Genomic DNA, 26,085 nt, shown 5'->3' on the forward strand with positions numbered 1-26,085 from the left:
TTCTTTCCAAATGTTATAGGACATTTTAAGTATACTTAAAAAATGCATCCTGAAATAAATATAGTTACCCAATATATTTATTATTTATTAGCAAGATATACTGATTGTACTCTTTAGTAGAAATCTCTGGAATGAAATTCAGGAGTCAATTCTGTTCCTGGCTCTGTCTTTAACTAATATGTCACTCATCAGTAGACATCATTCTCCTAATGTCTAAAAGAAAGGGCTTGCTTTTAGTTTTAACAGAAGAAATTAAATTTTTTTCCAAGTGACCAAATTCTCAGAATAATTATGGCTCCCCTACAAAAGTCTATCCATTTGTCACCATTTACCTCATGGCCAATGTAGAAATTGTAGGCATTTATGAGAAGACTGTTAGTAGAATTGAGATGTTGAACTATGTGAAACATGATAAATAAATGTTATAGAAGTATACATATACATACATGCATACATATATACATAAATTAAATCAAATAAAGGGCTTGTAACTAAATTAGTGGTTCCCAGCTTTTCACCAAACCAAAATGCCATAATTGTTTATTTTTCAGTATGAGTTTTGTGATCTGTAGCAATAGTAAAAGTAACTGACCTACCTTCCTAATCCATCAGTTCTCGTGAAGTCAACAATAAATTTTCTAATCTGTGTAAATACTAAATATTGTCCCACTAAGCAACTTTAATCCTAATCAATATGAAAAACATGTTATTTTTATATTTTAATATTCTTGTGCACTTTTTAAAAGATTTTATTTATTTATTCATTTGAGAGCAAGCATGAGTTGGGGGTGGGGAGGGGCAGAGGGAGAGGGAGAAGCAGACTCCACACTGAGTAGGGAGGTGGATCCCAGAACCCTGAGACCATGACCTAAGCTAAAGGGAGAGGCTTAGCTGACTTAGCACCAAGGGACCCCCCTGTGCATTCTTATTCTGAGTACACACGGGGGGTGTGTGTGTGTGTGTGTGTGTGTGTGTGTGTGTGTGTGATTATTGTTTTACTTTGTTTTTTGATAAGTACTTTTCAAACACTGAAACTGCCTCAGTTCCAGAAAGATTATACAACCCAGGCTGGAACCTACTGAACTGAACATTCCCATTCCTAAGAGGTCAAATTGAAAAAGAAGAAGATAGATCTGGAAAGGAGGTAGAAATTTCCTGTAATCACTGAGTCATAGGCTTAGCTGGTGCTGGAACCTGGGTCTTGTTGTTCCTCCTCTAAAGGCTCTAAAATTCAATTTATGCTTTCTTAGTTCTTCCTCTACCCCAAGCTTCCACTCACATTGGAATCTCTAGAAAAGAACACTTTTAACAACATTTTTCTTATAATTATTTTAAAATTTCCCTAAAAATAACTTTATAAAGGTAGTTATTAAAATTTGTGTAAATATTTTATAACTAATTCTAGGAATTCAGTTTGATTACTGCCTGTTTTTCTTTCTAAAGCCTTATATTTCATCAAAAAGTGTGAACTTGAGTCCATACAGCATGTTGATCCTCCAGTGGTCTACATTCTAAAAAATCTATACTGTTTTCAGAAACCATTTCACTCCTCCCAGGAATTTTAAGTGAGCAGAATGTATATGCTCCAGTTAAAATGGATTTGTGTTTTGCCCTTACTAAATTTAAAAAATAGTATCAAATGATCCAGAGGTATTGAAGCAGTAGCAAATACCGAAAGGAAAGTCATGTCATTTCTAGAAAATGTGAAGGAATCCTTCAACAAGTTTGAGAGATCAAGATGTATGATTTGAAATACCTTTCATGGTCAGAGCAGAAGGGGCACTCTTCAGTAGATAGCCATTCTGTGTGTGTGCATGCAAGTGTGCAAGTGTGTGTGTATGTGTGTTGTGTTGTATGTGCTTCTAGACAACATCTGGAGCATAGACTTTAAGTATCTAAAATATATTGGGTAAAAAATGTGTTTTGGATTCAGGTGATAACTTGGATTTAAAAAAATTCACATGTCCCTCAGTTCTTTACCACCAATAATTCACCTTATTGCCCAATACAGGCTTCATTCTCACCTTTTGAAAGAATGATAAGTATGTGGTCAGCTCTAATCTAAACAGAGACTTGTGTTAAATTTACATGTGAAGATTGATATGAATAGCAGTAGTCTAGATAACTAAGAATTCCTGTTACTCTAACAGGCACACTTCCAGATGTTGATTTTTATAGTAAATTATTCAAGAACAAAGATATTTTAGAGTAATGAAATCATTATCAAAGTATGGTCCCATGCACATTTGCATCAGAATCACATAGGATGCCTATTAAAATTTAATTTTTGGAATTCCTACTTAGATCTAAAGAATCAGTATGCCAGGATGAAGGGCTTGATATGGTAAAAAATAATAATAATTGATAGTGAACTACATTTCAGATGAGTTCCTTAGCTAATTCTTTTGCTCCATACCCTCCGTCTAGTCAAAGCATCCATTTGTCCTCTCAAGCTCTATCAGAATCTCTGGGCTCTGTTCCACCATAAAAACAACAAGAACAAGAACAAGGAATTGTTCTAGAACCTGAACTGGCATGAGGTCTCAGTTCTTCATTAGAAAGAATCTAATTCATGAACTCAGTGATTTAGCAGGTCCCTACTAATAAGAGTCTAAGAATTATATAGTGAGAATCTCTTGGGCAGTTAGAGGAAAGAATCAGTAATGCTGGTTGTTAGTGTTCAAAAACGATTTTATCTTCGAAAATAGAGCACACTTATCAAATTGAAAACGTAAAAACTCCTCCCAGAAGCAATAGGTTAATTGCTTTCATTCTGACTGATTATTTCTCAGAAAAGTCGGTGTATGTGTACATGTGTATTTTGGGTGTGCAGTGGTTAATAAAACATCTTCCAGCTCTTTGGCTTTGAGGCAGGGACCAGCTGTCCAAATTAATATGAGATTCATAGGTCTAGGACCTGGCATAAATTAGACTGAGAGGAAGGAGAATGTTTAATGGAAATTGAAAGTAAATCCCATTGCACCTGTACTGGGCTTTTTCATACAGTGATGATTCCCAGCCTCATGATTATGATGACTTTCTAGAGAGTGAATTTGGCACCTTGGGGTTCTTTTCTGGGGAGAGGGAGGAGACAAGTAGAGATAGTACATCATATTTTTACTCTATTGACAGGAGACCAACCAGTTTAAAAAAATCAGTAAGTTATATAAAAGGTAATTACAATTAAATCTATTTAATTCTGAATGCAAATAAAATACTCAGATAATTTTTGTAATTGGTTTGATTTGATGTTAGCTGGGGGGAAAACATTTAAATTTAATCTTTGCAATAAAACACTGGGTCATCAAAGTTTTGTCCATATGTCTGAGAGAGCTCTCATGTGTGAGTGTGTCTCTTAATAGTTGGATCCCCCAAAGCTCAGATCTTTGCTAATTAAAGTGTGGGGCTTAGACTTGCAGCGTCAACAACTCCAGGGAGCTTGTTAGAAATGTGAATCTCAGGCCACCACCCCGTCCCCCACAACTTGAGGAAGCAGAATCTTCATTTTAATAAAATCTCCAGATGATTCAGATGGTCATTAATGTTTTCAAAGTACTGATTTAGGCCATAAAATAAAAGACCTCTCTTTCACTGACTTGATAAACTACTTTAAAAATATGATTTTATTTGGCTAGGACCCTACACAAAGGAACAAGTCATGTCATGCCACAAGACAGAATTATTTTAAAGCTGGAAGGAGTCTTTGAAGCCATTCTGTCCAATCCTCTTTATATATTAGGAATCTAAGGACTGACAAGCTCAACATCAGAGCTATTTAGTTCCAGAGAGAAAATGCAAACTCAGATAACTTTGCTTCCAACTCAAATGTAGGAGAGCAAGACTCGTGAAAATAGTAAGTGAAATCTGCATTATTTTTACAGATATTTCATACCAGAAAGAGAAGGCTGATGTCCGACCCTAACTTTTGCCTTACAAAAATGCATACATTTGTTTTCTCAGTTGGTAAATAAGTAGGGCATCTGTACCCGTAGGATTTTGAAATTACATTTTTCTTTACTCTAGAACCTTTTTCCTACTTCTGCTTATTTTCACCACTTGTCTTTTACTACCAGTCATTTTAAAGCCCGTTTTGTTCATCCCATCACAGATGAGTTCGATGAGTTCACTAAAGTCATACCCTACTGTGGAGACAATGGGTTGCCAGGGATCAAGAGAGGAAGGCTCTTTCCAAGGTAGGAGAACACAGGGTGTGGACATGGATTTTCCATTTTCAATGGTGGGCAACTTGGAGTTTAACCTTGCATTGTCAGAGGAGCACTGGATCGGCCTAGAACCAGCAGTGAAAGCTGCACTTTAACAGAGGTTGGCTCTCCAATACTAACTAGTCCGTTAGTGTGCTGCAGAAGCCCTGCATGTCACACGCGCCATTGTAAAGACTAATCTTCACATTATGATGATCGAACCATACATGCAGCACATACATGTAGAAATTTTGAGATGAATAAAGAGTTGCAGAGAAGAAGAAGCTGAGGCATTTAAGGCAATTTTTTAAATTTTGTTTTTAATTTTTTATTAACACATAATGTATTATTAGCCCCAGGGGTACAGGTCTGTGTAAGGCAATATTTTTTAAATTTACTGAATATTTGCCAAAATAAAAATAGACAAAATAGATACAATTATTAAAATGTATTATGCTAGAATTTTAAATTCTCTTTTCAATCTAAATCACACCTTAAAAGTCAGCTATCGACGAGGATGGTTAAGAAACACTGTAATACCTGAATGAGTTATGCTTCGCATCCTCTGGAGTTTTACTACTGGTCAGGTGAATCACTTCACTTCCTAAGTGATTAGGTTTGGGGCCTGGGGGATATAGAGTAGGGAGGGAAAAAGAGGAGACCTTTTCTGAATGGAAAATATTCAGGCTTATACCCCATGCTTAGGCATCAAACTTCTCTTTCCTTTTCTCTCTAGCCCCACTTCCTGTCCCAAGGCTTTCCATAGCACCTTCAGGGTCAAAACTATCCAGTGTACATCCCAGTTTAGACCTTACTCCTGAGCTCCCTTCAATGTCCTCCTCTGCATCTTCCCTTGGTTAATGGGTGTCTCAAACTTAGTAAGTCCTGATGGACTTCTGACTTCTCCCCACCTGTGCTCCCTACATCTCCAGAAGTGGTCCCCACTCTTAGTAAAGGCATCCTCAGCCTGTCCTTTGCTTAGGCCGGAAACACTGGAGTTTGTCTTTGGTGTCCCACTTTCTCTCAAATCCCACATTCTCTCTCTCATCCAGTGAGACAGTCATAATCCTATAAGCCTATTTAGCATCCCAAGCCAGCTCCCATCATCTCTTAACCCCAGGGTGAGAAAGATGATGACAAAGAGAAAGAAGATGACATAAGATAAAGCAGGGTGTGGGGGGAGAAGAGGAGAAGGAATGAAAGCCAGACATACAACTTGATTTTTAAACTTAAATATATATGCAGACAGGCAGCTAAATTATTTTTTTCCTGATGTCCTGCTAAGATTCAGCTTGTTTAACTGCTGTGTCATATTCTGTGCATTTTTAAAAATGATTTCTGAATACTGTATTGCTCTTTCCCACCACACCAGCAAATACCCAGGGTAAAAGGTGTGTGTAGTTGCTGCAAATATATGTATGGGGCTTGGTACCGGAGACCACATTTGTTAGTGATTGTAGCTACTGCACATAAATAGTAGTGAAAATTCCTGGGCAGTCTGAATGTATAGCGCGCATATGACACATCACAAACTATTTTTTCAGATGGGGATACAGGAGCTCCAAGCACAGCAGTCCCCTGGTGTGTCCTTGGGGTCCTCTGTATGTAATAAATCACAGAAACTGCCATAAATTCCTTTTCCATCCTCCTACAGTTGCAATACCATCTCCCTCCCTCCTCATTTTCTGGTCCCGGGAAGCCACCAGCCTAAGAGGGGCAGCTACTCAATAAACGTCTGCAGCTAGGGCACAGAGTGCAGAGCAATGTCCGTGATGCAGCATCTGTCTCCGATCTACCTGGCAGGAGGGACTAGACAGGTTTTTCGTAGACACTATCTTGTTACTTTTCTTTTATTTTTGTTGCTAATCCGTAGACTCATTTTAATTCCCCAGAATATAGAAGAATCATTTTTTTCCTCCAGAATGTAGATGACAGTGTAGTTTTCAGACGGAAGTCTCAGAACATAAATGAAAATACATGAATACAGGGAATTTCTGCCTCTAGGAATGTGGGGTAAAAAAGCCAGAAATGTTTCACAAACACTCTAGATATGTGCTGGAAAATAGAGCCAACAACTTTTTATATGTGTAGCCGGGTTTGCCGGAAAGAGAGAGATATCGCATATGATGGGCCGTATGGAGACATCTAATAGCCAAGCAGTCAGCTAATGAGCTGAAGCCTCACTGCCTGGGGGAGGCTGCGGTAGGAGAGCACCGGGCCTATTGCTCCCATGGCCATGTGTGGGGAGCAGAGGAAGCTGCCGGCCCCACACAAAATGAAGAATTGGAACTGAGATCCTTACCTCATGTCCAGATTCATACCTGGCTAGATGATTTGTAGAATGGTAATCTAGGAAAAGTTGCCTGTCTGTAACTGGGTTTGGAGTGAGGAAAACATTTAAGATTTTGTAACCAAAGGCCTGTGCCTAATATGCATTTAACACACACATACATACACACACACATTATAAATTCAGACGAATGATCACCTTAACACAGGAAAAAAGGGAAAGACAAGGAGGTGAGAAAGTTAGTTGGATCTGCACTTTTAAAAAAATTCTTAGAACGGGTATTAAAGTAGAAGGTAAAGAGCATCTCAGACAGAAAGAAGCCATATGCAAAGGCTCTGTGGTAGGAGGAAGTTGGGCATATTTGGGGAATTGCATGAGGTCCCGTCAAGGGGGAAGTGAGGAAGTGAGAAAGATTAGACTCCAAGGAACTGGATGTGGACAAAGAGTGAGGCCAGACAGCAAACAGCTCTCAGGAAGCAGAGTTGTGCAGAATGAATAAAATGTGTGAATTGACATCTTTGGCCATTGCTATTTACTAAAAGCTTTTTACTGGGTTACTGCATTTTGCAAAGTGAAAGATCACATCTATGGGAAAGGACTACATTCATATCAGTGTCACTGTTTGAACTCAATCACTAGGTCTTTGAGCTAGGACTGACACTATAGTTCTTGGAGAATTTTCTGTACTTAACCTTGCCTTGAACAGATTAGGTACTGTTGGTAGGTAGAGGGCTTCCCCTAAATATATCAATTGTTTAATCTCCAAAACCTGTGAATATGTTCCTCTATAGGACAAAAGAAAATTTGCCAACGTAACTAAGCATCTTGAAATGGATTAGCCAGGTGGGTCCCCTGTAATCACAAAGGTCTTTCTAAGAGGGAGGCATGAGAATCAGAATCAGAGAAGGAGATATGACTATGGGAATAGAAACTGGAGTGATGCTGTCACAAACCAAAGAATGTGGATAGATTCTGGAAGCTGAAAAAGGCAAGGAACATGGAGCCAGGCTGCCCAATGCAGTGGTCACTTGTAACATGTAGCTTTGAGCACTTAAAATGTGACAGTCCTGATTGCGATCAGCTAAATGGGTGAAATGCATGGTGGGGTTAGAAAACTTAAAATAAGAGCAGAATATAGGGGCACCTGGGTGGCTCAGTCAATTAAGTGTTTGCCTTTGGTTCAGGTCATGATCTCAAGGTCCTGGGATTGAGCCCCACTTCAGGCTCCCTGCTCAGGTGGGGATCCTGTTTCTCTGCAACACCTGCCACCGCCCCAGCATGTCCTCTCTCACTAATAAATAAAATAGGAGAAGATATTTACAAATGACAGTACAGACAAAATGTTGATATCCAGGATCTATAAAGAACTCCTCAAACTCAACACACACAAAACAGATAATCATATCAAAAAATGGGCAGAAGAGGGACGCCTGGGTGGCTCAGTTGGTTGAGCGGCTGCCTTCGGCTCAGGTCATGATCCCAGCGTACTGGGATCGAGTCCCACATCGGGCTCCTTGCTCGGCAGGGAGCCTGCTTCTCCCTCTGCCTCTGCCTACCACTCTGTCTGCCTGTGCTCGCTCACTCTCTCTCTCTAACAAATAAATAAATAAATAAAATTTAAAAAAAAATGGGCAGAAGATATGAACAGAGACTTCTCCAATGAAGACATACAAATGGCTATCAGACACATGAAAAAATGTTCATCATCACTAGCCATCAGGGAGATTCAAATCAAAACCACATTGAGATACCACCTTATACCAGTTAGAATGGCCAAAATTAGCAAGACAGGAAACAACGTGTGTTGGAGATGATGTGGAGAAAGGGGAACCCTCTTACACTGTTGGTGGGAATGCAAGTTGGTGCAGCCCCTTTGGAGAACAGTGTGGAGATTCCTCAAGAAATTAAAAATAGAGCTTCCCTATGACCCTGCAATTGCACTACTGGGTGTTTACCCCAAAGATACAGATGTAGTGAAAAGAAGGGCCATCTGTACCCCAATGTTTATAGCAGCAATGGCCACGGTCGCCAAACTGTGGAAAGAACCAAGATGCCCTTCAACAGATGAATGGATAAGGAAGATGTGGTCCATATTCACTATGGAGTATTATGCCTCCATCAGAAAGGACGAATACCCAACTTTTGTATCAACATGGACGGGACTGGAAGCGATTATGCTGAGTGAAATAGGTCAAGCAGAGAGAGTCAATTATCATATGGTTTCACTTATTTGTGGAGCATAACAAATAACATGGAGGTCATAGGGAGATGGAGAGGAGAAGGGAGTTGAGGGAAATTGGAAGGGGAGGTGAACAATGAGAGACTATGGACTCTGAAAAACAACCTGAGGGTTTTGAAGGGGCGGGGGTGGGAGGTTGGGGAAACCAGGTGGTGGAATTATTAGGGAGGGCACGTATTGCATGGAGCACTGGGTGTGGTGCAAAAACAATGAATACTGTTATGCTGAAAATAAAAAAAAAATTTTAAAAAGAAATGTAAAAAAAAAAAAAAGAAAGAAAGGCAGAAAGGCAGTATTGAATTCAGAATGCAATACGTATTGTAGGAAATGTCTAAGTATCTATTGAATGAAAAACTCTATGCATAAATTATTAAGAGACTCTTAAAAATGGAATAAATAAATAAATAAATAAAATCTTTAAAACTAAATAAATAAATAAAAGCAGAATGTAAATTATTTCATTAATCAATTTTTTTAAAGATTTTATTTATTTATTTGACAGAGAGAGAGATCACAAGTAGGCAGAGAGGCAGGCAGAGAGAGGGGGGAAGCAGGCTCCCCGCTGAGCAGAGAGCCCGATGTGGGGCTCGATCCCAGGACCCTGAGATCATGACCCGAGCCGAAGGCAGAGGCTTTAACCCACTGAGCCACCCAGGTGCCCCTCATTGATCAATTTTATATTAATTAAACGTGAAAAGGGTAACATTTTGGATATATTGATAGATAAAATATGTTGTTAAAATGGGTTTTACTAGTTTCTTTTCACTTTTTCAATGTGACTGGCTGATAAAACAAAACATATGTGGCTATCATTATTTTACTGTTAGTGCTGATAATAGACCTTTTGATACTAGCAACACAAGTTAGATATTTCCAAATATTTAGAAATTCTATAAACTCAGAACCAAACTCAAAATTAGATATTATAGCTATTTAACAAATGTGATTAAACAAATGGGCTCATGTATCAGATATAAACATGTGCTAGTGCAGGGTGCATGTGGGTGTTTTTCACATATATTGAAATCACTGCAATAGCCTTCCAGTGCTTTCTATAATATTTGTCAGTATCAATTTTAAGTCTAATGTTCTTTGAAATTTTGTTATAAAGAGTGGCTTCTCAATCTCATCTTTTATTTTCCTTCTCTAGATATGGCATTATTTTTTCCTTTCCTAAGTTAAACAAACCTCCATTGGATTAGAATAATATATCTGAAAGAATAAAGAATGGTTTTGTTCATCTTGGCAAATACTCCTTGCATTGATTTTAATAATGCTCCCTGTCGCATCTATGGCAAGAGAATAAATTGGACACTAACACAAATCAATAAAGTGAATCTGTTAACTGAATAGCAAAAATATTAATGGGCATGAATCTTAACAAGTCGCTTAGAATTCCAAGTTTTTAAACCTTCACCAATTGGAATGTTTCTAATGATATAATTTATAATTATGTAAAAGCTTATTATAATCTGCCCAAGTTATTCTCGCTGCTTAGTAAATTCTTGTTTTCACTAATTAGGTAAAGTACAAATACCCCCCCAAAAACCCACCATATTTTGAATGTCAATGTTGTATAACTAGGCAGTTTTCTAGTGTGAATCATAAAGAAGAAATGATATCAAAGGTGAAACAAAAAATTATGATTGCAAACAAATCATAGTTATAACCTTGGATAAATGAAAGGTAGATTTGAAAGTCATTTCCCTGGCAGCCCATTTGCCCATTAAATTTATCTCATCTGTGAAAGTATCATTATTCATGTAATGTATGAGGTTTGATTCTAAGTGCCATGTCTGTCTCCTCTGCATTTATTCCAAATGCATTTAAAGGACAATTGTTCTTAAAGGATAACTTAAAAAATCAGCTTTCAGGTCCTATTTTCATTTGGAAAATCAGATTAGAATTCAAATATCTTTGTTCACAAAATAAGTCCAGCAAAGATGATTGTACCACATTGAAAGTATCTAAGTCTTAATCGAAATTATTATAAAACTTGGTCATGTTGAAATACAGAAAAATTAACTTTCTTTATTCAAGAATCCAAGTATCTGGCTTGCCTCTGTCATAACCACCAGTAACCTGCTATAGAGCAGAGCAAAATTGCTCCATGAAGCAAAAGAAAATCATTGAAATGCTCAGACCATTTTGCTGCTGTTTGTTTGTTTTCATTAGCTAAGCAAGTGATAAACTGTAATTGTTTTAGGCCAGGTCTAGTGAATAGCAAAAATTAGTGTATCGATAAAATGAAGGGAACTCATATGTTAAAAAAAGACCTAGCACCAATGGATTATTTTGGGAGCATAACGGTTTTAAAGGGGTGGCAGCAATTGAGGGGCACACAGAGGAAATTAAGAAAAAGCAGCCAAGAGTTAAAAAGAAGCCCAGGGAACGGGACGTGAGCCAGAGAAGGCAAAGAAGCATAATAGCATGACTTTTTATAAAGGTGGACTTAGTCAAAGGTCACAAAGGTATCAAGTAAAATCAGGATCACAACCAACCTATTAGGTACAGAAATCTAAAGGCTTCTGGTGCCCTTACCAAGGGTAATTTTGGTTGGAAGTGAAAAAGAAGAAATCAGATTGTGATTAGCAAATATGGAATCTTGAAAAGTTTCAAAAGAACGTTTCTCTGTTTGTAGTATGCATGTTTATTTACTAAGGGTTTTCTGATGATTGCCAAAATTACAGGAACCAAAAAAGGAAAGAATTATTTCTCTTGGTTTACTCTCTGCTTCTATCCCATTTTCCTTGCAGAAAGTTTTTTTTTTTAAGATTTTATTTATTTATTTATTTGTCAGAGAGAGAGAGAGAGAGAGAGAGAGAGTGTATACACAAGCAGGCAGAGTGGCAGGCAGAGGCAGAGAGAGAGAGAGAGCAAGCGAAGCAGGCTCACCGCTGGACAAGGAGCCCGATATGGGACTTGATCCTGGGATCATGACATGAGCCAAAGGCAGCGGCTTAACCAACCAGGCACCCCACAGAAAGTAACTCTCAAAAAAAAAAAAAAAGTGCCATTTATCCAGCAATATTTCAATATATTTCAATCCATTTCAGACTATTCTACACTCTCTTCCATCCAGCAACCTCCTCCAAAATGAGGAAGCAATGGCAATTTTGGTCTGGAGGAATAAAGATAACCTTACCTTGGAAGAGGTGTAACAGGTGGAAAATCTATTTTCCAAGAATATTGTAGGTCATAAGTAGCTTTATGAAAACTCAACAGGAGTTAAGGGAGTCCTATAAAGTTGAACTGGAATGGCAAATATCAATTTATTAGTCATTATTTTTAGAAGACATATTTCTAGTTTTACCTACAGAAGGAACCTGGAAAAAAGACATCAGGAGCAATGAGCATATTTAGAGGCAGAGCTAGGTTTCTAAATACCATTCTCTATGTTAACAGACCAGGGGTTCTTGAAGAAAGGACATCTTCTCTGGAAACATTCAGGTGATGCCTGGACATCTTATTTTGCCAGAAAGAAAGGAAATACCCAAAACCAATTAGTATGTATCAAAAAGATATAGAAAGCAGCTTGAAGGGGCTCCTTTCAGGGAATTTTTGGGAACATTTAATATTAAAAAATCACTACCTTTAATTAATTACAAAATATTGAGTAAATAAACATCTAAGAATGAATAGAGATACTTGAGAAGAGGAAAAGGAAAAGTAGACTATTTTACCAAGAATTCATGAAAAATGGCAATTAAAGTAAAACCATTTACCTTATCTTTATATGAAGAAGTGAGTTCTTTCTCTTTTGATGACAAAAGTTCTTTATAGAATGCTAGCATAGATTATATACAATGTCACAATTTTTTTTAAGATTTTATTTATTTATTTGACAGAGTGAGATCACAAGTAGGCAGAGAGAGAGAGGGAGAAGCAGGCTCCCCGCCAAGTGGGGAGCCCAATGCAGGCCTTGATCCCAGGACCCTGAAATCATGACCTGAGCTGAAGGCAGAGGCTTAACCCACTGAGCACCCATAATGTCACAATTTTAAAATTTTAAAAATTTTAAAATCTCCATTCTGCAATCTATGGCCAAACAACTGATTCAGACAGGAATCATCAATTGCTGTAATCATTAGCAAAATGTTGTTGGATATTTACATAGCGCAAAAAACCATCCCTCTTGTACACATACATGCATGCACTCACACACACAGACTTTTAAAGCGTGTGTGTGTGTGTGTGTGCGCGCGCGTGTGTCTGCTGTATGTATCTTTACAATGTAAATATCTGTTCATCACACTGAGGAATGGTTAAATTTAGCATCACTGGTACTGGGAAGTGAATTATTTGCTTTCTAATTATGATACAATATAAAATACACAACCGCATCAATGAAATTTTCTTGCCAAATGTGCTTGACCTAAACAGAACGAAGACTTCACTTTCAGTTTACTGAAAATATAGGGGATATAAAAACAAGGTAATGGCATAATTTAAAAAAACAGATGTATATGAAATATGAAATACTCTATAAGAAAACAGATCTGGTATCTTAGAAAAGTGAATGTTGTGGCAAAAATATGAAGGAAATCTTCTTAATTAAAAGACATAAAATAACCAAGTGTAGTGTTTGAACCTTGACTATATTCTACTTTGGAGAAAGAGAAGATAGCAAAAATATGTGGAATAAATAGAAAATTTGAATATGGCTATAATAGTGAGTAACATTAGGGAAATATATATTTGCTTCTGTGTGACACTGATGATGTGTTTTTTTATAGTAGAATGCCCTTATATTCAGGGAATTCAAGTTGAAGTCTTCAGGGATAGATTGTCTTAATGTCTGCAACAAATTTCTATATGTCAGAAAAAACTTTAATAAAAAATTAGGAAAATGAATTTAAAATAATTGCTGACAAGTCCAAAATGTGTATCTCCAGTTCAGATTGCTCACTGAACTTCATTCAAAATCCTAATAGGCATCTCCAACTTTCCATGACCAAACACGAACACCTGAGCCTTTTTTTATTTATCTGTCGTCTTCCACATCTCTGATGATGGAAATTCTACCCTTCCAGTTATTTATGCCAAAATCTTCGATAATATCTTTTAACACTACTTCTCTCAACTCCACATACAACACATTAGGAAATTCTGTGGGCCCTAAAATCAAAATGTGTTCAAATCCTGACACTTCTCATCACCTCCAATGTTAACCACTCTTACCGAAGCCACTACCCAATCTCTTGCTCAAATTCCTGGAATAACCTCCTAATTGCCATGTTTCCATCCTTGCCAATTTACAGTCTATTTTTCACCCAGCATCCAAAGTGAGGCATGTCAAGTGTCGGTGCTCCTATCAGTTCTGCCATTCTAAACATAACACCTTTACAGTAGTTACAATTTTTGCTATAGTCAATTTGTAGTCAATGACAGTGGAAAAAGAGCCCAACGGAAGCGTCTTTACGGAAATGACTTGAAAGTTGGAGATGTCAATTCCTCTTCTGTGTTATTGGCCAATATTTGGTCACATGATCACAATTGGCAGTAAGAAAGACTAGGAAACGTAGTCTGCTGTTGGATGTTAATGCACTTAGCTGAAAATCAGAGTATCTATTTCTAAAAGAAAGTATGCAAAAATGTATACTAAGGGCATTATGATTTCCCCCCGTTAACCATTCTGGCCACTTAAGTAAGTATCCATGAACTATTGCATCTAGCCCAAAAGCCAAGATTTCATAAACTGCAGTCCTCTTCATCATATCTAAATTTGGCTCTTCAAAATCAAGCAACCTGTTAACTAAATGATAAGGTGTCTGTTTCCGTATCCACTAGTATATATTGATAGAATGGGAAGAGTGTGCCCATGATAAAATGCACAGTCAGGGGCACCTGGGTGACTCAGTGGGTTAAAGCCTCTGCCTTTGGCTCAGGTCATGATCTCAGGGTCCTGGGATCGAGCCCCACACCAGGCTCTCTGCTCAGCGGGAAGCCTGCTTCCTACTCTCTCTCTCTCTGCCTGCCTCTCTGCCTGCTTGTGATTTCTGTCTGTCAAATAAATAAATAAAATCTTTTTTAAAAATGCACATTCAGGAAAAGGAAAGAATGGGAAACACAGAGTAGTCCATGTTCCAAGCAGATTGAAAAGCCTAATAAACAGAAATCAAAAAGAGTCTTCCTCCAGACTGTGGGATAAGTTACTTGGTTCACCTGCCTGGCTCCCCTGGTTTCTGCCTTCTGCAAATAACTCCTTTATCCATCATTCACCATGGTTTCTACTTATGGGACACCCTTGCCTGTTATCCTGAGTGACCAAATTTGAAGTAGGATAAGTTGGAGAATATTTCCTCTTTGGGGACCAGAGAGCTTTCACAGCGCACTTTTTGGCACTGAAGGTCTAGGGACTCAAATTTTGCAGGGGAGGCTTGTGGTCTCATTGGCAATGTAATTCCTTCAGGGGATCGGTTGGTAAACTTTTCGTCTGTTTGTTTCCAGGCAGTGAATGTGAAAGGCGGCACAGGGAAATACCTCAAAAGGTCACTATCACTAAAACTACAATCTTTCTCCTTTATTTACTGGCTTGTGAGCTAATTCCACCTCCTTTAGGTCAAAAATTAAAAATGGCCCCACGAAGCCAACTGAAATAACAGAAAAATGATAGATGTCTTTGAACCGATCTTTACATGTGGATAATCTTAGGCATCATATTATCTCTTGCTGTTTGAGGCACAGATATAGCTGGATTTTTTAACTTTGGAAGACTTTAAATTTCTGGACTTTCCATCACTTTCACTTTCTAGCCACTTTAAATTCTTTAGAGGGCTCTTCTGATGCCCACCTCTCCATGGCCAGGTTTACATCAATTTCCTTCTTGGAGTCACTCGCTACCAGCAGCCAACACACAGAATCATTCTGAATTTTGCCAACCAGTTTCCTCAAAGCTAGTCTCAGGAGCACATGGCCTGTCTTCCAAGTTATGGGAACAACAGCTTCACTGGACTTCTTGCCACAGTATAATAACATTCTCTAGTTTGCAACTCACAATATTTGTGAATTTTCCATCTGCCACTTTAGGCATGTCACATGTAATCCTAGTTTTTATAATAGCAACCCACTTTCAGATCCCATTTTTGTTTTTGTTTCCAGGAAATGTTTAACAATTTGAGGTCCAGAAAGATATCCCAAAATACAGTCGCTTTTTATAAGAAAAATGTTTTTGTCTCTGGTATAATGGTTTACTTAGAAGTAAGTAAACCAAGACTAGTGGGTAAGTTTCCAAGCGTGATCTAAGTCATTACCATTATTCCCCTATCACAGAGGAGAAAACAAGGTCCAAGATAAGCAACTGAAAAGAGATGTACCAAACAGTACACACATTATCTCCACTCATGTAGTAGAGGCACAAGGTTAGTCACATGGACACCCCTAATTGTAACCAAAAAGTCAGTAGGTCACATACTCACCTCATATTTCAGTTTTTTATTATTAAAAGATGAAGGGGACAGTTACTGATCTTGATCACACTCATCTTTGTGCAAGTTGCCACACTGGACACTAGAGATATAATAGACAAACAACAAGCAAGCTATCATCCCTAGTATTACAGAGTGACTCAATTTGAGGGGAGCCACCCCAAGATTCTGTTCAAAATTCTATGAAACATTAGCTCGCATGTAAAGTCATTAAAAACCTTGAAAAAGAGAGATGGATAAAATATATGCATCCCTGGGGAAAAGGGGGAGTAGTCAGCCTTGGGGGAAGAAAAAGAGAAAAATGAAAGATTTATAGAAGAGAAGCAAGAAAAGAGAGAATAGATGGGGAATTTGCTTGAGGATAAAATGACAAGTGAAGAAACATGTCTCACTACCAATGCAGAAAGGGTAATTACTGGCGCTGTACAAAGGTGCAATGGACAAGGGGTGAATAGACGTCCAAGGGTAGGTAAATTACAATGGGTGTGCCAGTGAAGGTTTCATTAGTTTGGACATAACTAGCTTTGTATTTTTCAGTAGATGCTGTGTTGTCCCATCTGGGTCTTCCTTTCAGGGTCCAGGCATGCCATATTAGAGCTGGGGTGAGCTGTGTTGATAGCTAGTAGCTCATAGCTCTGTCCTTTACCAAATGGTCCTTACTCTAAGGGAGCTGCTGAAATTAAATTCTAAAGAAGCTCTCCCTAATGGCAGCCCACTTTGAACAATTAGTGGGTGAAAGAGTAAAAAACGCCAGACTGCCTAAATTTGGGAGCCATCCCAACTCCAGACAAGAGTGACTCCAGACTACTCCTCCATGACAAGACTGGACAGAGACTGCCATTTTAACTACATCGCTGGTTAAATTCTCTCTTTGACCAATTAACACTGCTTCTTTCACGCCTGTATAGTTGTTCCTTGTCTGGAAAATATATAGAATCTCACACATTATGTAGCCCTGAAAAATGAGTGAGCTTTATAGGTGTCATTCCAGTAATCCTTTTCCTTTTCCTTAAGGATCTCACACTAGTCTGAGGCTTAATGTATTTTTAAGGCCATAGCTCATCAACAAATTAGAATCTGGCAATAACTGCATTAGTCTTCATCATTTGCAAGGATTTGCAGAAATGTATGACATCAGACCTATAACACACCTGGGTGCAAAATCATCTCAATTTTATAATTGGCAGATGAAAAATTTTAGGTCATTGGTATGATATGTTACTTATTTGCCGAGAAGTTTCTGTCTCTCTGTCCTCTTCTGAGAGTGCAGGATCATATCTAAATCATTGTCATGGTCCTAATTTCTATTCGGTACTTTGCATGTATTGTTGCTTAGACAGTTTTTGTTCATGGAACTTAGAAAAGCTGAAGGGAAGAAGGACTAAAATAAAGAAATGAAAATTAGGGGTCCATTCCAGACTTCTCCTTTTTTTTTTTAAGATTTTATTTATTTATTAGAGAGAGAGAGAGAGAGCGAGAGAGCATGAGAGGAGAGAGGTCAGTGGGAGAAGCAGACTCCCTGCCAAGCAGGAAGCTCAACATAGGACTCGATCCTGGGACTCCAGGATCATGACCTGAGCCTAAAGCAGTCACTTAACCAACTGAGCCACCCAGGCACCCCTCTAGACTCCTCTTTTTAAGTTACTTTCCACACTCCATTAGTTCTTGACACTTTAAATTCTAAGGCCTCTCCTCTTCATTTACATGGTTACTGCTTTTGTAAAGGCCCTTATGCCAACTACCTTCATCCCAAATGTGCTTTTCAATCTGCAATGTCATTCCCTTTGCTAGGAATCCTTCTCCTTTCCTTTTCACTTACTTAATTTTTAATCATCCTTAAACTGAACTATCACCAATTTTAAGGAGACTTCTTGACTTTTTCCCTTTGCCATACAGTTTTAAACTGTCTTCCATTATTCTCCAGCTTCCTGCAAGATTAAGTAATGTGTTTCATAGCTCAAAAAGAACAATACTCTCAAATTTAGAGAATATAAACAATAAAGAAAAGATAAAACTTTCCAGTTTCACATAAAGGCACTTTCAGTTATTGGGAGGTTGGTTGGGGAGGTGGGAAATGAATATTGAATTAACCCATAGAGACAACTCAAGAATACAAGAAAATGTAAACACATACATTACAGAAAAGTACTTGGGGTAGTACAGCTATTATGGACATCAAATTAGTTTCCTGACCTCTCTCTCTTCATGTACATACAGTCAGTTCTCATTATTCTCAGTACTTACATTCTACAAAGTTGTGGCAAATACTGAACCATTGCTTCTAGGGGAAATAGAGTTTGGTTTCTGTGAACCCCAGTCATATTTTTGTCAACCAGTCAATACATAAGCTTGTTGTATATGTTTTTCTGTTTAAAGACAGTTTGTATTATATATTATCACTTTAGTAATGTTGAACTTGTGCCAACTCATGCCTGAATGAAACTTGTCTTCAGTGAAGCTTATCTAACACACCTGTGTTCTTCTTCCAGAACATCACAGCCTTCTTGGACTTAGGAACACTTAGACAGGACTTCAGCACTGCAGTTGGGGATGGGGGGAGGGCTATTTTAAACAGTGAAATCACCAACAGAAAACACAAAATGAGAAGGACACAGCACTAATGGACCAAAGAAAGGACAATTGTTTACTGGATGGCAGAGAAAACAGGAAGACAGAGTGTCACCCTGTTCAGCTTCATCTAGGTACAAGTACCTTGAGTGACTCAAAAGTTTTGTGGTTCTGCATATGCCTGAGAATGACCATTTAGGAGCCATGAGTATTGATTTGGGGTTACAAATAAGTTTTAGTGAGCAGGCAAATTTCCAAGTACAGAATATATAAAAATGATGATGAACATTAAGTGTTCAAATTTATGCTTTTCAAAAAATCATCTTGAATTCCTAAAGCACAAGCACTCTCTCACAGGGCCCACTATTGTCAAAAGCACCCCCAAGGGATTTATTTCCCAACATTTGACCAATTTCCCAGGGCCCTCCTGTCTTCCCCACGGATGGAAATAATAGGTCACGTAGAACAATAATATCTCTTTCCCCCAAACGTCCATAAACTGTTGTCAGTAATGAGGCCATTAAAGGCATTTTCTGGTATTGCCTTTGTTCTTCCCCGCTTTACAAGATGGCAGCAGTTGCCAGAGCCGGGGCGCCCACAGGGGCCCAGGTACCCCTCAGGGACACGCTGGCGCTGCATGTGGAAGCGCCAGGCCCTGTGAAGCTCACGGTAGTCCGGAGGGTCTCAGGAAAGGATCCGCAGTCGGACCCTGGGGCCCCAGCTCTGAAGAGGAAGGAGTTTAACTCTGCAGTTGACTTACGTCTGCAGCAGCCCATCACTGTAGCTCTTAGATTAGCGCCTGATTCAATAACGGGGGAAGCTGGGCTTATGCTAGGAAATGGCAGCTTACCTCTTCCTTCACAGGGTAGTTTACCCTAACCTAATGTTATGTCAAAAAAAGAAAAAAAAAAAAAAAAAAAAAAAAGGGCGCCTGGGTGGCCCAGTGGGTTAAGCCTCTGCCTTCGCTCAGGTCATGATCTCAGGGTCCTGGGATCGAGCCCCACATCGGGCTCTCTGCTCAGCGGGGAGCCTGCTCCCCCCCCCTCTCTCTCTGCCTGCCTCTCTGCCTACTTGTGATCTCTCTCTCTCTCTCTCTGTCAAATAAATAAATAAAATCTTTAAAAAAAAAAAACTTAAAAAAAAAAATCAGGATGTCCATGCCATTAAATTTACAAAGCATAAGGGCACCAGGGTGGCTTAGTTGTCTCCTTGTTCCATTCTAGGTTGACCAGGCAGGAGCACCTTTAGAGTGAATGCCCTGGATATACATTCTCAAACTCAATGAAATTGATCATGTCAGTAAACAAAAAAACAAAACAAAACACCCAAAAACTACCCAAGTCTAGTTTTGGAATATCCAGGAGAGAAATAGATCATTGTTTTATCTTTTCTTAGCAAGTTATGTTTTTCCAAACTATAAAATACATTGTTTCATCCACCAGATTGGTTTTTTTCTGGCAAGGTCAAGTGTTTTTATATGGAAATTATCTAAATCAGGGCAGGGAGGATCAAGAGAGGGACAAAAATTGGTGAAGACGAATCAGATCAGTTGTTGTTCGATCACAAAACAGAGCACTCAATCACTGGCTGACTCACTGATACTCGCAACTAAAATGGCTGCTGCTATTACTTGAATTTTCTCATATGAAAGGTCTTCCTTTTCTTTTAATAACCGAAAATTCATCTTTCAATTTCTCTAATCCCCTTTGAGAAATAACTGTTGTTTCTATACCTGTTTTCTTTTTTTTTTTTTATTAAAGTGAACCTAAAGAAACACTCTTTATTTCCCTATACAAAGGTAAATGAAATTTTCAAAAATCATACCAGGATTTTTATTTGCAAAAATAATTTCCACTCTCTTTATAAGTTCCACACAGTAACAATAGGTGGTAGGTACTCCCTTAATGACTGTTGCTCTTTTTGTCCTTTGGTTCAGGATTTGTGACAAACACAGAAGGCCATCTCCTCCCTCCGACTAAACAAGTGTCTCCAGTGTATTGGAAAAGGACCTTTCTCCATGTCCTCACTGGATTTTCCTGTTCAGTGTTTAGCCTAGCAGAACCAAAACCCACATGCTATTAACCAGATGCTCTGCAGAGAATTAGGAACCCTGAAATAATGGACAGCCAGGCCCCATTAGAAGGAAGCATTCATGCAGACTGATTTGCTGTCTGCTTTAGACCTTAATAGCATGAGGTAATTTACAACCTGTCATTTCCTCAGTGAATGGGAAGAATTCTTCTAGTACTATCAATGAAGGCACACTGTAATTTAAGGTATTTTTCTACTATCCAAACTTTTGGTGTCAGTTTCCTCTGTCCTCTGCAGGAAAAGGGTAATGCCTAACTAAAATCTAGCATAAAATTGATGCTCCATCAATGGTGGTGGTGCTGAAGATAGAGGAAAAGGAAGGGAGAGAGGAGTGGGGGAGGAGGACTAAGGCAGTAAAGGAAATTCATGAGCAGGTGGATCAGTCTGTATAAAATACTATTGAAAAAATAAGAACAGCAAGGACTGGGAAAGAGGACTTTTGATTCAACAACGAGGCTACTCATAAGGATAGAACAGTAGAATTGCGAGATAATAGATTACAAAGTTTAGGAAGTGAATGGAAGTGTTTCAGTAAAGATAGCAGTTTGAACTCAGGTACTGATTCACTGTCTTCCGAAGTCCCACTGAAACCAAAATCTCCCTGAAATGCCAGGTAATTTTTTTTTTTTCTAAGAACAAGGATTTTTGCATTCTTTTTTTTCTTTTTAAGATTTTATTTATATATTTGACAGAGAGAGATCACAAGTAGGCAGAAAGGCAGGCAGAGAGAGAAGGGAGGAAGCAGGCTCCCTGCTGAGCAGAGAGCCCGATGTGGGGCTTGATCCCAGGACCCCGGGATCATGACCTGAGCCGAAGGCAGAGGCTTTAACCCACTGAGCCACCCAGGCGCCCCTGCCAGGTAATTTTTAAGGCATAGACCTACAAACATGGGGAGAAGAGGTGAAGAGACAGTGTTCTAAACATCACAGTATGGTAGATGCTAGAAAGCAGAGACAATGGACTACTGCAGTGAGGAAACTAAATCCCAAGACTGCAGTGGGAGGAGCCGGGAACGAACCCGAGGAACAACAGCGCCAGAAACTCTGGAAATGGTGGTGAAGCCAAGCACATGGAGGGTGAAGGGCAACCCCCTCAAGTCCCATGACTTCCATCTAGGAATCCAGCTGTGCCGAAGATGGCATACAACTACCCCACCTATTGTGGTACACTTCTGAGAAGAGGATGGCAGATTTCTCCACTGACAAGGTCTCTCAGTTGAGGTTCAGACAGGGGAGCAGGGGGACTATGACTGTGATGCAATTAGGTGTGTGCTACAGGGAATAGACTTCACACAACCGTGGGTGGGAGGAGCTGGAGAACAGGGAAAGCATCAGTCAATCTGAGAAGCCAAGCATGTCCAAGAGCAAAGTGAGACAGCACAGAGGAAGCTGATGGAAAGGTCTAAGGGAAGCTATTGCTTCTAGATGGAAACTACCCCTAAGACTCTTCAGGGAAGCCTCCAGCTTCTTGTGGGCCCCCTGTGCTCATTCCAACAAACATAAATTGCTTCAGAGTATGTTAAGTGATGCTTCATTTCATCCTTTTAAATTTACTAAAGTTTCTTTTTGACCAAATCTAACCTAGAACAATATAGGGGAAAAGATTCTGGTAACTTCTTACTTTTTTTTTTTTTTTATAAAGATTTTATGTCTTTATTTGACAGACATAGATCACAAGTAGGCAGAGAGGCAGGCAGAGAGAGAGAGGGGAGGAAGCAGGCTCCCTGCTGAGCAGAGAGCCCGATGCGGGGCTCGATCCCAGGACCCCGGGATCATGACCCGAGTCGAAGGCAGAGGCTTTAACCCACTGAGCCACCCAGGCGCCCCTGGTAACTTCTTACTTTAACCAACTTGACCACTGAGCATGTCTGGATTCAAGCTCTCCAAGGACAGTGAGAGCTGATGTAGCTTATGCAAACAAGAAGATCAAATAAATTGGTGCATATAAAATGAAGATCCCCAAGCCTTCCTTCCCTACTCCCCAAATACTTAGCAACTAGGCCTTTCCTGCTCACACTAGAGATGAGGAGGGGTCCTGTCATAGAGTATGACTCCCAAAAAAAGAAAAGCCTAAATATTTGGACATCTGGGGTTTCCTAACAAATTAATTAGTCCATTCATGTTACAGTAAAACAGCCAGTCAATTAAGTCCCATCTTGATGCTCAGAGTTGCTAATCAAGCTTTTAGCTCACAACAGTCTCAAATATGAAGATGCAGTCTGGATCACTAGATGTCTGAGGAAAGCCTCTTTACATGGAAGGGGAAGTCCAAAACAGTAGATTGAACAAAACAACTTGGAGAAAGCTGAGACTATGTAGTGGAGGAAAAAACAAAACAAAACAAACAAACAAAAAAATATATATACATACACACACACATTTAAGTACTATTGATATTTTCAAAGAAATAGAATGATATATTTGATTTGCCAAACAACTCTAGAATATTATGAAAAAGAAGCATTCAGAAAGCAAACAAAGTAATATATCCTATAGCAATTAAATACAAGAAGCAAAAGTGAAACTCAATAGAATCTTTGTAAGATAAGGCTGAAGATATCCCAAAAAGGTAGTTCCGATATGGAGAAAGTAGAGTCAAGAAACGACAAAATCATTCAAGAACAACTTCTGAGACTGAATATAGACCTAACCAAAATATAACAGATCTATCCTGGAAGAATGATGAGATGGCAGTTTGCACAAATCTTTGGAGGTAGGGAGTCAATAAACAATGTTCAAGCTTGAAAAAAACAGCCAAGTCACGACACAACCATGGTATTTAGAGAGATTAAAATGTTCAGATATTAAGCTACAAAAAAAAAAAAAAAGGTATTAACTGAAAGTGATTTTCTCTGGAAAAGGAGAACTAAGGAAGAAGAGTCTTGGGATCACTATTTGACTTAATGAGTCTCCCAGAATTAGTGACTCTGTGAATCCAATACATGCTTTATTTTTTAAATTCAAGCTTAAAAAAATAAATGAATGGTAGTGAGGCAGTAGATGTAGTCAGACTTAATTTGATGTAAATAGGGAAAACACACAAAAGGCTATACATTGCTGTGGGAGGTGTGGCCAGGAAGGGTGCGTGGGGGACTGTGGGAACAATAGGGAAGATGTGTGAATAGTGTAGGCAGTGAGGCAGCAAAAAGAGAGACAAAGGAATGATTATACAGGAGAGGAGATAATGGCTTGATGCCCTCAAGAATTCCTGGGGAAATCCAAGTATGCCCAAAGAGCTTATCGCTTTGACACATGAGAGGCACAGTCTCCCGAAAACAAAATAAAAGAACAGAGACATGAAATAAAAATCTGACATAAAGAAGTGGATCTTGCTCCAGGAAGACCTTGGCGTAGCCATGCCAGCGATAAAGGAACACGTTATCTGTCATGGAGACGTACACATTGTCTGAGTGCACTAACCACCTGGCCCACATGGCCACATGCTGTGGCTCAGTATTCTGAAGTAGACCTATCATTTTCAAAAAGACAATTTCTCATACACCATATCCTTAAAAATGGAGCATAAAAAATAATATAGAGGACAAGGGTAGATGGAGAGGAGAAGGGAGTTGAGGGAAATTGGAAGGGGAGGTGAACCATGAGAGACTATGGACTCTGAAAAACAACCTGAGGGTTTTGAAGGGGCGGGGGGTGGGAGGGTGGGGGAACCAGGTGATGGGTATTGGGGAGGGCACAGATTGCATGGAGCACTGGGTATGGCGAAAAAACAATGAATACTGTTACGCTGAAAATAAATAAAAAATTTAATTAAAAAAATTAATATAAGAAGGTATGTGTTTCATCTCCCATCTTTCTGGGTTTTTTTAATGCCCTTCAAGTATAAGTCTAGCTCTTGATGAAAGTATCCATTGTTCAAATAATAAATGGAATGAAATTATTCTGAAAAAGGTAAGAATTAACTGACCACATGGGAAGCATTTGTTTTCTATTTAGGTAATTGCATTCGTTTCTAATAATCTTCAGTGGTCATTCATTAGACTGGGAAAATGAACTTGGTGACTAGGCAAACAACAGAGGAAAATCCTCAAATATATACTAAAGCCACTTTATAAATGTTCTATACCTTAATAGAATTACATAGAATATAGTAATGAATGTTGAAGATGCCAGTATTTGAAATGTTAATTAAAAAAAAAAAATTCTGCTCTTTAACAACCCACTTGTACTAAAAAAATTTAAAAAATTAAATAAAGCTATTTATTCAGAGTAGCAAATCTTGTCTCAGTCTTTGGAGTAAATGTTTATAGGATATGCATGTGACTTATGCTAGCTGTGTACCTGAATGCAAAGGGAACATGAATCATCTTATGAATGTGGCAGGATTCCCACAAACCCCAGAAACCACATTAGCAGAACAGCTAGAGCTCAGTGGGCTCTCTAACGGGACAGTTTGTCTCAAGGAAGGTCAAAGTGACCTTGCCAATTGCTGAGTCTGTAAATAAGTAGTTACTGAATTGCAAAACAAAGAGACTCCACAGTCTGCCTAAATTGAAAACAGTATTAGCATAGAAGAAAATCTGTCCCTTGCCGGCATACCCATTCCCCCCTGAAAATATCTCCTAAACTCACAACCCCTTAAGTGGAGACAAGAGGAAAGGTATTATCATTTGCTGAATACCTACTATGTGTCTGTACTTTACAAACATAATTGTCAAGTCCCATGTTTCAGTAATACTAAATAAAACGGGCATTTCTGCCAAGAAGAAATTACTCACGGCTATTATAAATAACGTGTGTGGCTGTAATGAGGATAAAATGCATGCAAGGCTCAGAACTCTGCAAGGAGATGGCGAGGAACACTGAGAAGGCCACACATCCACCTCCCAAGGACGCAGTGCCTGGCTATGGACGAGGCTTACTCATAACAGGATGCCCTCCACCCTCCTCCAGGCTTGCGCATATCAAGTAACAAGTAGTTACTTGTTATCAAGTAACAAGCAAGTAATTTGCTATAGATAGATCCTTTGTGAGGCATAGCAAGCAAGGAACATTAACACCAAACACACACACACACATGCACACACTCACACACACCCCTAGTGTACTGTGTTTAAATGGCTGACGGAAAAAAAAGAGAGAGAGAGACAGAAATCTGGAAGATATCCAGAAAAAAAAGACACACTACACATGAGGAACAACAATTAGAATGATAGCAGAGCTCTTTTTTTTCAGAAATCATGCAGCAAACAATGAAGTGACATATTTGAAGTGTCAAAGAAAAATAAATCTGTTGAACTATAATCCTATA

The sequence above is a fragment of the Martes martes genome (genome assembly GCF_963455335.1).
Source record: "Martes martes genome assembly, chromosome: 1".
In the NCBI taxonomy this organism is placed as follows: Eukaryota; Metazoa; Chordata; class Mammalia; order Carnivora; family Mustelidae; genus Martes; species Martes martes.